The 16290-nt window shown below is 33.8% G+C and overlaps 1 pseudogene; it reads left to right on the top strand.

Annotated features, from left to right (window-relative positions):
* The first annotated feature begins 3472 nt into the window (after positions 1–3472).
* LOC109457147 (guanine nucleotide-binding protein G(I)/G(S)/G(O) subunit gamma-5 pseudogene) lies at positions 3473–6758 on the top strand (annotated as a pseudogene).
* The last annotated feature ends 9532 nt before the right edge of the window (positions 6759–16290 follow it).

The following is a 16290-nucleotide window of genomic DNA, read 5'->3' as shown; positions in this document are numbered from 1 at the left end:
CCCCATCCGGTCAGTGCATTCAGGCCAAGGGTAAAGATTTCTGGATAATGCTCAGTTATTGCCATTAAGTCTACATGTTTTTCCTCTGGCTAACAGTAAACTAAAAATACAAGTTGTCTGTACTCCACTTTCATTTATACCCCTATTATGCAATGTCACAGAGACAGGATAACCTAAATAAATGATCCCATTCAAAAAGAGAGATAAATGGGAAACACATAGTAGTTAGTACTTAATAGCAATCCTGAAATTCTTCTGAGAAGATATTGTGAGGATACCCTTTTCATCCATAATTTTTATAAAGTTACACTTGAAACTTTGTTGTTTTCAAGGTAGTCAATAATTGGTTTAAGAGAGAGAAGCCAGATGCTCAGAAAGCAGAGCAATAAAGCAGATTTGAGAACAGTGACTCGAGAAAAACTTAAGGTCAAATAAATCATAAGCATAAACCCCCTGACACCTGCCAATGGAAAATACAAACAAACAATCAAAAGTATTTGAGACTTAAAACAGATTCTGAGGACTTAACTTTCCAAGATCAGGAGGCAAGTTATCAGAATAATACTATATAGCCTCCATGGAGAGCATTATCCAGAGAACCATAGCTCAAAAAAGGCTTTTTGGATACATGTTAATAAGTACGAAGTCAGACAATTACGTTCCTAGAAAAAGTGCTACATACCTCATTGCTGAATATCACTGTGGTCACCTTCGAAGTACTCCCCTTGGGAAGCTATGCACCAACACCACAGCTTAGCACACTTGAAAGCAATTTTGGAACTCTTTTTCTGGAATGGCCATCAGAGCGGTCATCGTATTACCCTTGATGTCCTGAATGTCATCAAAATGTCTTCCTTTCAATATTTCCTTTATCTTCAGGTAAAGAAAAAAGTCATTGGGAGCCAGATCAGGTGAGTAGGGAGGGTGCTCCAATACAGTTATTTGTTTACTGGCTAAAAATTCCCTCCCAGACAGTGTTGTGTGAGCTGGTGCATTGCCGTGATGCAAAACCATGAATTGTTGGCAAAAAGTTCAGGTCTTTTTATCTAACTTTATCACGCAGCCTTTTCAGCACTTCCAATAGTAACCTTGGTTAACCGTTTATCCAGTTGGTACAAATTCATAATGAATAATCCCTCTGGTATAAAAAAAGTTTAGCAATGCCATTGCAACAAATTCTTGAACTTAGTTGTCAGACTTTATATATGCATGCCAATATTTTTCAGTCCCAAGAGACCACACACAAAAAAAAGACTTCTATGATGACATAAATCCTATTTAGAGTTGAGCTGTGTAGTATATACACTCTGATTATTGTTTCCTTTCCTGTCCTCATTAACTTTAGTTCTTCAAGGCCAGGGGTTCCAACATACTTGCATATTTCAGTGGGAAATCACACAAAGGTGTGAAAGCAGAGGAGTATCTTTGGGAAAATAATCTGTGACCACAGGCAAATGGCTAGGCATACAGACTCCAACAATAAGTGTCAGTACATCCTCAACTCACCAAAGCCAGATATAACTCATTTTTCCTCACTGTCATCATCCTGGAAAGAGGAACAGGTCACCGATTTTCTGCAGGCCCCACAGAGTAGTCAAAAGACACAATGTGTGTTTGTGGACTTCATCTCTTGTATGAGGTTATGTTTTCTACAGCACTTCTTCATACACCCATATAGCACCTCAAAAAGGAATATATGGGATGGGGAAATAAATTTTTATCCAACAGAATAAGTTATCAAAAGACATGGTCATTAGCTTGGACAGAAATCACTAGAATTGGCCATTATGACAATTCTCCGTTCCCCCAGTTCACTCCATTCACCAAATAGAGAGTAAGAGAGATAAAATCACCAGCAAAGAAATTAAGAAAATACATTTTCTTTGCACATATAATTTAATATGTAGGTAAATTTATGATCTCACTGTAGTTATACTAAAGTTCTTCCAATAAGTATAAAGTTTAAGTGAGAAATTCAATAATCTTGGGTTACAATTTTCTCATTGATTAAGTGAAAAACAAGAGACTTTTTGATTACTAAGTTTCTTTCCTATCTACAATTTTGTGTAGTCCTTTTAATCTCCAAGTCTTTTTCTTCTGCCATACCCCTTGGACAGCAGGACTAACATAATAGCATCCTATTTAGTCTCTTTAGTGAGTTTGTGCAATAATATAAAGAGTTTAATCAAGATGTAGACAATTAGAAGGACGTACAGTCAGGTTCTGCTAGGTGGGAAGAAAATAAATGCCTTCAACTTCAGCATAAACACATTAGCTACATGTGAAGATTTAAACCATCTAATTTACATAATGAACATTTTATGCCACATTATTTGCACCTGGTTTACAAATTTTCTGAGCTTTTCACAACAATTATCAGTAATCGTACCAAATTGTCAAATATCCCAAAGTGACATTTTGTTAGGTGGTTATCAAAAAGATTTGTTTCCCCTTCGGTATTTGTTGACAGTTTAATTTGTTGCAATTTATTATGTAAGGAGAATTATTGAAAAAATAGGTCATTTTTTTTTTCTTATGTTGGGCAAGGAAAGAAAGAATAAGATAAAAATATATATAAAGTTTCAGATCTCTCAAAAATGAAAACATTTGATACTGTGGCATAAAAAATGTGTACATCTTTTAAAATATATTTATGACAAAAATCACTGGTAAGTTAGATGATGTAGGTAACAAACCAATATACATTTTACACTGTAAATCTCACACCATAAAAATCATTGTGAAATTTATTTCTATTACTTTTGGCATTTTATATGTGCCTCTAGTCTTAGGTACAAAGGGATCAAATATATACCCAATTTTCATTTGCTTTCATTTATCAACATAGGTAAATTTATGTAGATAAATATTTCTAGTAAACAATTTACAAATTAAATTACATTTCATTATATTACAATACAGTTTATCTAAACAAAGCTTTATGTAGAGAATTATAGTACTTCTAATTTTTCTGTTTGAATGAAAACTGTGATGAACAACCTTGTATCTCAATAGTGACATGGAACTCTATGTATTACCTTGACATAAATACTTTGAATGTGAGTTCTTTGGTTAAAAATGAAGTCTAATACTCTTTAATTACTATTGCTAAATTGCTTTCAATAATTTTACAAAAGAAAAACACACTTAAAATTGCTTATTGTTTTTATCATCTTTGATTATTTCTGTTTTATATATGTTTTATAATGTTACCTTATTAATAAATTAGTATATGTAGATATGTACTTAGAGGCATTATTGAAACTTTAGTCAAAACAATGTTTTGGAATCTATTGAGACAGAAGAGATGGTTTACAAGAGATGTTCACAGCAGCATCACAAAGATCCTGAAGTATGATCTCAGATAACTAGGAAAAAACAACGTGTTTCCTTCACATTGAGCAAACATTGGAGTTTGAGATTGAGTTGTCAGCTACACATGAAATGAAAAAAAAGGATTTGTTGAGCGTAAATGAACACCAAAGAAATTCCACAAGTAAGGGAATAGAGGGTTTTCTCATTAAAACAAAAACTGGTGTAAGAATTAACCAATTACTATTGGTTAGGTATCCTATGAATCTAGAGCTGATCAATTTCTGAAATGTTTACATCTCTGTTGTAATCAGCCCACATTTAAAGCTTCCCTCCAACCCTTCAGTTATCATGCTGTTGTGGAGGAGAGTTTTGATGTACCTGACCTTACTTCTCCAAGCCTACATCAGAATTATGTCTGAGGCAGATCTTAACAACAGGGGAAAATAAAAGGTTAATTGCAGAGATGAGAACCTGCCTTACATCTGCCATTTCTCCTTATAAATCTGAAAACTAACCGGAGTAACGAGAGCTTCTCCTGTTCTGGAACATAGGAGAAATACACCCTCTGGATAAATTTTAATTCTATTAATTTCAAATCCCCACCTTGTTTCCTACCTTACCTAGTTTTGTGTTTTGCTTCTGCTTATTAAAAAAGATAGATATCACTATTTTTTAATAGAACAAATAAGAATGGCATAGAACTTTATATATGTTCCTCTCTCATTTCCCGGCAATTCAAATATTAATTTATCCGAGGTCCCTCCCAATGTACAATAAAGGCATAATAAATTATTTGGAACATTTAGTAAAATTTTTCTCTAAAATTGAAGACGAATATTTGCATAATCGGAGATAAATTGTTTTTTAACCATCAATTAAAAATACTCATATACTGAATGACCAACAAATCTTTGTGACATTGTTCAGATTAGTTTATCAAAGTACAGCTAGCATTTACTGGGCACCAGCTAGGTGTCAGGCATTTTGTTTAGGTCTTCAGGTCACACTCTTAGGATCACATTTCACTCCTAATGTGTAAGTGATATAAGCCCAGCATCTGAATTTAGGAGATTAGGAATAAAAAAAAATTGCTGAACTTCATCTTTTGGGGAAAAAACACACACAAAAAAAACCTGTAACATAATTGATAGTATTAATGATTGCAAATAATCTTGCTAATGACCTTAATGATTGTTTTTGTGTGAACATTAAAATTTGAACAAAATCCACTTATTTTATAGCTGACTCAGAGCCTGTGGATTGTGATATTGATCACACCATTGATTTGCTGTCTGGCACCAAAGAAGGGTACTTAATAGCTGTCAGTTAATACTTCTGAAAATATGGAGTTGAATGTGCTCATAATGCTGTTTTGACAACTTACTGCTAAAATGTCAAAATATTCACAAATCAACATATTTTAATAATGTCACTTTCATATATTGCTAACATGAATGTCAATGCAGTAATATTAAGGGGAAAAACCTGCTAATTTACCCTTTCTTCCATGATGCCCATCATTTCACAATTGACATAGGGTAGAATTTTCTGACAAGATTATGAAAATCTATCCAAGGCAAAATTAAAAATATGTTTAGGTAAAAGTTCTGACTTTTATATGAATATTCGAGAAAAGTAAGTAACATCCATGCTCTGAGAATATATTAAGCATTTGATCTCAGACCAAATATGCATAGACATTAAATAACACTTAAGAGTTTCAAGACAAGCTATAACCCCTGAAAGTTATGCATTACCGATTTTACGCTGTGTGCACGTATACACACACACACACACACATACACACACAGACACACACACACATACACCACCCCATAGCCGAACTTTAGGCTGTAATTTCTGACTACATTAAACATTTTGCATAATGAACTGAAAAAGAAAGAAATGAACTTTTCAACAGGCATTTATAATAAGTTAAAATATGGCTCATTTTTTTTTCTGCTGTAATTTGTTAATTGAGGGAGAGGAAAGAGAGAAATCACAAAAATGGATTTAGCAGCTGCTATGAGTCAAGCCTCATTCAGTTTATACAACCATGTGAAGTAGAAAGCTCTTGGAGAAAGATTTTAAGGTTTCTCCAAATAAGTTAGAAAAAGTTAGGGAGGATTTGGGGACTTTCTGACTGTTGGGCTAATAAATTACACTAACAAGGTATGATGATAGTATATGGCATGATATACAGTCTAGAGCAAGTTATTAAGTGTATTATAAAGGAAAACCCAAGGAGTTTTCCCATAACCAACCCCAGTCATGGTGACGAGTCTAAAGACAGAACTGAAAACATAATACAAGAAAATCAAATTGAATTTACTACACTCAATGGAAAACCTTTGTTAAGAAAAGATTGATGGTTCACATGGGTTAAGAAACATAAACCCCAAAAGGGCTAGATCTAGGGTATTTATTCTGCACTGTTCTGCTGAAATAGTTCTTGAATCTAGATGATAATCAGTAGTTATTAATGTTGTCACATTGGTGAGCTAGGTTTTTCTCTTTGTTTTTTTTTTTTATTGAGGCGAAGGGATGATTCAATAGTCTTCTCCATGGCTTGGTTAAAACGTTAGTAATTATTTTACTTATTTTTCCTATGCCTTCCCCCCCTGCCCCATTTACCCAGTACAGTGGTTCCAAAAGTGGTGATGCAAATCCAGCAGGGTCCATTTATTTTATTGTATTTAGAATTTTCTTTTTCTACTTCAATTTCTTGACCACCAAAACAGAGGGCCAGACTTGGAAAATTTAGATTTATTTTAAGCCTTAGTTTTATTATTTATAAAATGGGAAAAATATATTAATAATGGTGACGGCCATAATGTATGAACCGATTACTCTAATGTAAAAATCCACTTGTTGATATGAGAGTATGTTTATTATATACTATTATAATTATTATAATGTTTTTTTACAAGGAAAGTAAACATGTAATTATATAAACAGTAATACTATATTAAACATCCATATACATATATATGTATATTTATGTTGTTATATATATAAATATATAAGTATATATACATATATATATGTATATTTATGTTGTTATATAAATAGAAGAGAAATAAGCCAATTTGTAGAAGGTAATACTCCAGAACTCTAGATCAGAGATCAGCACACAAAGAACCAGAGACCAAATCCAGCTCATCACCTGTTTCTCTGTGAACTAATAATAGTTTTTAGCCCATCATCAATGAATCTGCTAGGCTCTTGCCTGCGCCATATCTGGTTCCTCCAGTGTCATCGCTATGAAGAAAGGGATTCAACAGCTCCGGCTGGAAGCTGGGATCAACTGCATGAAGGTTTCCCAGGCAGCTGCAGATTTGAAACAATTCTGTCTGCAGAATGCTCAATGTGACCTCCCGCTGACTGGAGTATCTTCAAGTACAAATCCCTTCAGACCCCAGAAATCCTGCTCCTTTTTGTAGTGAAACTCTTTGGAGGTTTTCTAAACCATTTTTCATGAACCAGTGATTGAATATTCAAAGGAGAGCTAAATCTGAAGTCTGTACAGAAAGCTTATCCCTATTTCATGTGCCATACTGCATACAAACTTCTGCTTTTGACAGTCCTTAATTAACACCTACCTCTCTGAATTTTCATGAATGTCTATTTCATAAGGGTAATTGTTTTATATACACTGCCAGGAGCATACAATAAAACACTTAGTATAGGAAATAAAAAGAGTAGTGTTTATAATTTTACATGGTTAAAAAGACAAAAGAAGAAGAATATGTTGTGACATGGGAAAATTTTATGAAATTTAAATGTTAGTGTCCACAAATAAAGTTTTACTAGAACACAGTCATGCTTGTTCACTTACATATTGTCTATTGCTACTTTTGTTACAACCACCAAGTTGAGTAGTTGAGACAGAGACAATTTGGCCCAGAAAGCCTGAAATGGTTATTACCTAGTGTCGTGTCCAGCACAACGAGGGTTGTGGGGAGCGAGGAGGGCGGTGCAGGGTTAAGAAAAGACAGTAGAATAGAGTGCAAGTGGAGGCCAAGGGACCAGCAGCCTCAAGGTCAGTGCTGTGGCTGTGGTGCCTAATGGGGCCTGCACATTAGCTTTTATTAGTTAGGTGGGGAAGCAAACGAGATAAAGCTTGTCAATCTCAAGATCTGTGAGTTCCATACACCATAATAGGAAACTGATTCAAGCCAATCACCCTTGCCTACAGGCAGCTGGATTGTTAGTCTCAACTTTCCCAAGGGACAAAACCTACATGCATATGAATAGATGGAGAGTGCATCATCAAATCGCTTCTCTTGCAGGTTTTGGGAAGGAATGCAGCCACAGAGGCAGAGGCTTTCCTTAGCCTGAGGAAGGTAGGAGGTTGTGCCCACCTCTATGAACCCCACGGGTTCTCCTGTTGGTCCCACTGGGCTCTGCCTGTCTTAGGTTGCTTTCCATGTGGAAAGTTGTACCCGTCATTGGTTGACCAGCTGTCTTTCTGTGACCAAACAGGGAGACATAAGATGCAAACACAAGGTTTAGCAAACTCCCTAAAAAGATCCATCTCACTCTCCTTTCTTTGGGGGCAAGTACAAGGAAACAAAGGGTTAGGCTGCTGTGTGGCTACAATCTAGCCCTTTATGGAAAATAAATTTGCTAACTCCTGTTCTAGGTCATTTCTATAACTGTGTGAATTTCCTGCTTTTTCTAAATTTTCCAAATTTAATTGAAATTATTTTTGTAAAATTAAAGTAATTCTCTGTTCACAAATTATTGTAAGTCAATTTTAAAACACCATTATACTCTCCTAAATTTGAAACAAAATGATTCTCTAAAAATTTATTACTATTAAAATAGACTGAATGTGAAGGCATTTCAATTTGATCACTTCATTTTAAAAATATTTCAACTAATGTTACTTTGAAATTTTAAATGAACATTTTAATAAAGGACATTATATATACGCTTATATATTTCATTGCTTGTTTGCTTTCTAAGATTGATGTAGACAGTTAAAGTTTCCACTGATGGCAATATTTGGCAAAGTTTTAAGGTTAAATATTCAAAGTGAGCTCAAGGATTATTATACCTGTTTGTAGCCAAAAATATCTCTCAAATGTAAGGATCCCAGGAGGATTATCTGTCTACCCTTTCAAATAATAAATGGTTCTTACTGCTGTAATTACTGTCTTCTTTCAAAAAAATGACCTCCTATTGGGAATACATTGAATTGAAATAAAAAGCGCATTTGCTCCTGTGAAATAAGACAATTGGTTATGGCTTTGAAAGGCATCAATTATAGGAGATTAATCTTGTGTTTGTGCATTCTTAAATAAACCACAAATATATATGTATATATAATATATATAAATAAAAAGCATATATAGGCATGCACATATATGTGTGCATATATACAACCTTCCTAGAGAATGTTTTTGCACTGCTTATCTTCTAAGTGAGGGAAAAGATGTCTCACACTTCTTCAAACAGTGTACTGGAAACCAATTATTTATTAATATTCATTATGCTATACGATATGTAATATAAAGGAGACTCAAATATATATCAATTTTATTTTTAAATATAGAAAGAAGACACCTGAAAAACTTGTAGCTAAACTTCTCAGGTGTGTATTGCTTTTGAATATTTATGTTTGGTGGAAGAGGTAAAGTAGGGGATTAGGAAGAGGTGTGACTTTAAAAATATGCCAAGAGCAGCCAAGTAAATAAAATGGTACACAATCTATTATGCATCCACTTCTCCAAGAGACAGCAATTTCATAACCTCTGTTTGCCATGCACTCTGCTTCTTTCTGTTTGTTAGATTGAGGAATCCAAATATTATATACAATTTTCGCCTTTGCTCATGTCTTTTGAGCTATCTAGAAAGCTTTTATGCGTTGCTTTGATGAGCAGTGCATAGTTTAATGATGTTTATTCTAGGGGTGGCAAGTGTAAATTGGATTCCAGGAATTTAATTATAGATCATTTTGTTGCCTCCTTCTAAGAGTCTAATAGAGAGACTAATTTGATAGCTGGATGCAGGATTTTATTGAAGAAACTTTTCCAGATGGGATTTCCTGCCCATGCCTACCACTTCTGTTTATGCAGGTTGGTCAATGTTAGAATTATTAAATATCAAGACCCTTAGATTTAATATTTTGTTCCTTTTTAAAATTTGTGTTTACTTTTTCCCTTGGCTAGAATTTAATATTTTTAGACATAAAGAAACAGTCTTTTATGTAAGCTATAAGGCATCTTCTAGGTATGAGGCAGCAGGTTTGCATGGAAGAGACAAAAATGAAAAACATACATCTAGTAATTCTCCCACATCTTAAGAGTTATTATGTATGGAAAAGAAAATGAGAATATATTTTTACAGACTTATTTAATATCAGACCATGATATTATGAACCAAATTTAATGTCATGGGTTATTCCTAGATTTGGAACAAATAAGCAATCCATATTTAGCAGTGGAAGGACCATTGTGAAGCCAAATGGGCTATGGGAAGTTAAAGGGAAACAGATATATTTAACTTTATTATTATTATGTTTTTAATGGGAGCAGGTAATTTTTCTCAGAGTTATCCTTGAAAAAAAGTTGTCCTTCCACCTCATTTTACTGATGTTTCCTTCTGATTATAAGAATGGAAAGAAGCAAGAAAATATTAAAAACACATACTAGCTAACGGTTGACAAAGATTTGACAAAAGTTCAACAATATTAACCCTATGACAGCAAATACTATGGGAGCCAAGCTTGAATCCCTGGATCTCTCTTACAAGTTCTCTGCACGTAACTATGATCTTCCTCAAGCTTTCCCGTTTCCAGCTCACATTTCGGGCCATCATTAGATGCTCTTGGCCATTAGAGCTGCTAGATTTTCAAGGAAAACCAGAATTTACTGAGAAATTTGTGACCTTGGAGAGACCGTGGCTGATGATTGATATGTAGGGTGGATTCTAGTTTAACCTCTAGAGTTCTCTAACAGATCAGGCAGAACCTAGACATCACCTGAAATCACAACCTAGTTTGACTTTCTCCCTTTTCCCAGTCTGCTTTCCCCCACTCCATTACTTATTTCTTTCGGAGAAGTCATTTATACTCAAATACTTGGGTCTACTTCTGGGAGAACCCAACACTAAAACATACACTCATACCACATATAAGATTGTTTTCTGTGAAAGTCATTAATAATAGTAAGACAATGTGCATTTTCATAATTAGGTTTATGGTTAGTTGAAAAGAAATACCTATCATTTAAAATGTTTCCAGATTAGTCTGTAAGACATCTATGGTCAGGGAAGAACTACAAGTACTTTTTATTTTATATGCCTACCCAAATTAATGAAAAATAGCTGCCTGGAATTAATGTACAGGGTGATGGATTAAAAATATTGTGTTTCTCAATTAAACATTAGAGAATCTAGCACATAATAAAAGCTTAATAAAATGTGACCTATATATCTGCCAAATAAAGATAACAAAGGCAAGAAGGAAATAAACTTCATTTGTTTTATAATGACTTGGTGATGCTGTCTAATGAGTTTGTGTTTGTTTGTTTGTTTGTTTGTTTAAACAAAGTAACTAAGTATGCTTCATTCTCATCATTATTACAATAAGTCTATGTTAGGTTTTCCTGTAAACTCTGTTTTCAGAGAGATTTCCACTTATAAATACAGTACAATTGCCTCCTGACAAGTACCCATCTATGTAACCAGAAGAGAAAGCCCAAAGTAATCATCCTTTATACCTAGGAAAACCTAATTAAAGCAAATTATGTAAAGAATAACCATGTTTCTAATTTTCATATAAACTAAAACTATATCATGGTAGTGGGAAGAAGTATGTTAGAGAATTTTTTATCCTGAAAGAAAGCTTTAGAGCATCTTATCAAAATAGCATGGTATTGGCAGAAAAAAAACAGACACACAGATCAATGGAATATAATTCAAAACCCAAAAATAAACCCATATATATATATGTGTATATATATATATATATATATATATATAAAATGTATATTATATATATTGCATATATATGTTATATATATATGTGTGTATATATAAAATCATATATATATATGATTTTTGACAAAGTAGCCAAAAGCAAAAATGGAGAAAGAAAATCCTCTCCAATAAATAGTTCTGGGAAATTGTACAGCCATGTGCAAAGAAATGAAACTAGACTGTTATTTGTCACCATATACCAAAATTACTTCCAAATGGATCAAAGATCGAAACATAAGACCTGAAACAATAAACTGTATAGAAGAATTCATAGGTACTAAACTTATTGACCTTGGATTCAGAGAGGATTTCATGAATTTGACCTCAAAGGCAAGGGAATTAAAAGCAAAAATAAATGAAAGGAATTATATCAAACTAAAAAGCTTCTGCACAGTAAAAGAGACTATCAACAAACAGAGGCAACCAACAAAATGGGAGAAGATATTTGCAAACAATATCTCCGATAAAGGGCTAATATGCAAAATATATAAAGAATATGTACAACAATAACAACAAGAACAAATAATTCAATTAAAAAATGAGCAGAGTTCCTGAACAGACACTTCTCCCAAGATGACATACAAACGGCCAACAGATATATGAAAAAATGCTCAACTTCAATAGCTACCGTGTTTCCCCGAAAATAAGACCTAACCAGAAAATAAGCCCTAGCATTATTTTTCAGGATGACATCCCCTGAACATAATCTCTAATGCGACTTTTGGAGCAAAAATTAATATAAGACTCGGTCTTATTTTCAGGGAAACAAGGTATTAGGGAAATACAAATCAAAACCACAATGAGATACCACATGACATCTGTTAGAATGGCTACCATAACCAAGAAAAGTAACAACAAGTGCTGGAGAGGCTGTGGAGGAAAAAAAAAACTCTCATATACTGCTTGTGGGAATGTGAGTTGATATATCTACTATGGAAAACAGTATGTATGTTCCTCAAAAAATTAAAAATAGAATTACCGTACAGCCTAACAGTCCCTCTTCTGGGTATCCACCCAAAAAAGATCTGAAAACATTTATCCATTAAGATATATGTACCCCAGTGTTCATTGCAGCATTATTCATGGTGGCCAAAACATGGAAACAACCAAAGTGTCCTTCGATAGATGATCGCATAAAGAAGATGTGGTACATATATATAATGGAATATTACTCAGCCATAAAAAATAAAATACTGCTATTTGCAACAACATGGAAGGATCTTGAGATTATCATACTAAGCAAAATAAGTCAGAGAGAAAAAGTCAAGAACCATATGACTTCACTCATATGTGGAATATAAAACGGAAAGCAACAAAAGGAACAAGACAAACAAAGTAGCAAAAACTGATAGATACAGTTTAGTGATTACCAGAGGGTAAAGATGGAGGGGGTTGGTAGAAGAGGTTAACGGGAGTCAAATATATGGTGATGGTAGGAAAACTGACTCTTGGTGGTGAACACACAATGCACTGTATAGATGATATATTATAGGAATGTACACTTGAAACTATATAATTTTACTAACAAATATTACCCCAATAAATTCAATAAAAGTAAATAAATAAATAAAAAAATTTGAATCAGAGGAAGAACCTTATGATCTACATTATTTAAGCTAGAAATAAAAGTGTTGTTAAAAAAAGAAGAAAAAAAAACATACTTAAATCAGAACCCATAATTAGTGCCTATAGTAGAGAACCTTACTACATTAGAATGGAAAGTCAGTGCAAAATTTCACCTTGTTAATGACAATCAATAACTGATGTTGAGGATATAGCTAAAGACTAACAAATGCGGACTATAATGGACATTTCAAGTGCAATATCGCTCTTATCTGAAACTTTCCTGTGTCCTCAAAGAAATTGACTGCAATTATTTTTTACAGAGACAAATATAGAAATGAAAGAAAACATGAAAACAAAAAAAATATATTTCTACACAGCATAAATAAGGTAAAAGAGATAAATGAAGCAAATAAATACTAAAGTTTTACCTGACATTATAAATTGACAAAACCTGGCATACACAGTTGAAAAATCTAAGGTTACAATATACAGTGTAAAAATGATAATCTGAAGCCAAATAAACCAGAAAAAGAAAAAAACAAAATGTATAAAAATGCATTACAAAAATGAATAAAAGATAAATAGGGGTTACGATATTAATACTAAACAAAAAGTTAAGGCAAGACAGAAAAATCAAAATATTATATATATGGGCATTTGTATCAAAGAATGGAGTTCTTTTATGAAAATATGCATCATGAATGTCTGCAGCATTTATATGGAAAAATGTATCAACAAGTACATACCTACGTAATTTATTACTGCTACATTTTATTGCATGGTTTTACAATGACTACTTTACCTACTTCTCTATATGTCTGGCATTTTAAAGATATCTACAATTCACAATGTATACATATATCAAACCATCATGTTGAATACCTTAACTATATGCAAATTTTATTTGTTAATTATACCTCCATAAAGCTGGGGGGAGACGATAGATGATAGATAGATAGATAGATAGATAGATAGATAGATAGATAGATAGATAGATAGATAGATGATAGATAGATAGGTAGACAGACAGACAGACAGGAACTGCTATAAAAAGGTGTTTAGAAATGTGATAATGAGGTGTGCTAGGGAGGAGAAGCATTCTATGAAACCATGATTAGATTTCAGTCTTTCATGAGTCTATGCCTCTGGTCTGTGAACTGAAGAGATTCTCAGTCTCTGCCTCCCTGACCCCCAACGTTCATTGGACAGATTGGCTAGAGTGGGATAACACCCCAACAGGTCAGGCTCTGGTTAACTAATTTCCCTGGGGGAGGGCTTTGACATATTTCAGAATGGTTCCTTTTCCCCTGCACCGAAATACGAAAGGGTTTTCCTCTGACATTAACTCTGGGAACCTAGTAGAGCTCCTGGAGGTAAATCTCACAATATTGTGGCAGCCCTCCTATGACTGGATCATTCTGGAGTTTTTAATTCTCAGAGCTGCTATCATGGTGCCTCCAGGAATTCAGTTACAATTCAGGATTTACTGCCAGAGCACTGGTTCCCAAGGCAGATTCCATTCACTTGTGTCTCTACTCCAGGAAACCTCAACTTCCTGTGTCACCTGTCTGTCTCTCCATTCTGGAGGGCAGTGTTTTGCTCTGTGTTCTCCATTCTCTTATGGCTTTAAGAAGAGATTTTGTTTGTTTGTTTGTTTGTTTTTTAGTCTACTTCGATTTTATAGGCTGTCAGGGCACAGTGGTGACTTCCAAGTTCTTTACATGTAGAACCAGAAGTTACCATGATACTTTGGAATGAAAATTTTGCATCACAACTTCATTGTAAGGCCTTAAAACTGTTGGTTCTTACATGTACCCTAAGTATTTCACCTGGCATATTGAATACCTTAACCTAAAACAGTTTAAGAAAATGAAAACTGCAGAAGTAGAAAGCTTAATCTGAGCTGCTCCTATTTGCCCTTCTTCCCTGAACAGGTCCTATAACTTCCATGTGCAAGGTGCCCTCCCTGTGCCAAGAAGAAAGGAGACATCCTTGTCACCAGAGAAGGGGAAGTTGTGGGCCAAGCCATCTGTACAGACAAACCTTATCTTCCTAGTTACTTCTTCCCATAAGTCTTATTGATATGTAACTAACATGTAGTCTGTAAGAACAAGGTGCTGATGAAGGTTCTCATTCATCAACTCAATGAGCTGATGTAGGTAGATACTGAGAAATGATTAACATAGTGAGTTTAGTTAAATTCTATCGTTGATTGCTTTTCTCGTGATGAGAACTTTTAAGTTTTATTCTCTTAGCAACTTTCAAATAGATGACACATATTGTGAACTATAGTCACCATGTCATATATTATATCATCAAAACTTATGTATCTTATAAATGAAAGTTGTACCATTTGACCATTTTCCCCCATTTCTGCACCCCCAACCTCTGTCTCTGGCAACCATCAATTTGTTCTCTGTTTCCATGAGGTTTTTGTTTGTTTGTTTGTTTGTTCTTAGAGTTCACATATAAGTAGGATTATATAGTATTTGTCTTTCTCTGTCTGACTTATTTTACTTAAGGTCCCTCCATGTTGCCATAAATGACAGGATGCCCTTATTATTTTTTATGGCAGAATAATATGCCAGATGCGAGGTGATATCTCATTGTGGTTTTGATTTGCATTTCCCTGATGAGTTGGTGATGTTAAGCAACTTTTCATATACCTGCTGGCCATTTGGATGTATTCTTTGGAAAATGTTTATTCAGTTACTCTGCCCATTTTTAATTGGATTTTTCCCCTCTGTTGTGTTGTGTGTGTGTTTTTATATAGTTTTGTTTATTAACCCTTCTCAGATGTGTGGTTTATAAATATTGTTTCCTATTCTGTAAGTTGCTTTTTCATTATGTCGATCATTTTTTTGCTATGCAGAAGTTACTTCCTAGCTACTTCTTCACCATTTACTACTCACAATTTCTACTACCATTTACTACTTTGACTTATTAATCTTCACAAATGTGTTATTTCTTGGTCTAAAAGATATAAACGATTCCTGTCTCTTTGGGTCTTCATTCTCTTGTGAAGAAGACTTCATGAACATGTAAAAATTGAATAAAATTTGTATGCTTTTTTTCTTGTTAATCTGTCTTTGTCAGTTTAATTTCCAGATCCACCTGGGGACCCTAAGAGGGCCAAGGAGAGCTTTTTCCTTCCTTATGCTGTCCTGAGACTTTCTACTCTAGTAATGCAGTGTTATGCTGAACATAAAATTTTACACATATGACTCATTTCACCTCATTAATTTTTATATAATGGGAATAAGCTTGTAAAACAAAATTATTAAAAAAATATAGGCTTGAAATTTGTGTCATTTGTTAAAATGAAATACTATAAAGCTATTAAAAGTTAGATCATCAAATAATATTTAAGCAGATGTCACAAATACTTGAAAAATGATGTTAAACGAGATAAAGAGTAACCCT

Source organism: Rhinolophus sinicus, chromosome 2 (assembly GCF_057876585.1).
Source record: "Rhinolophus sinicus isolate RSI-liver-muscle chromosome 2, RSI-T2T, whole genome shotgun sequence".
NCBI classification, from domain to species: Eukaryota; Metazoa; Chordata; class Mammalia; order Chiroptera; family Rhinolophidae; genus Rhinolophus; species Rhinolophus sinicus.
The sequence above is the reverse complement of the archived record's forward strand: the minus strand, read 5'-3'. Positions and strand labels throughout refer to the sequence as shown.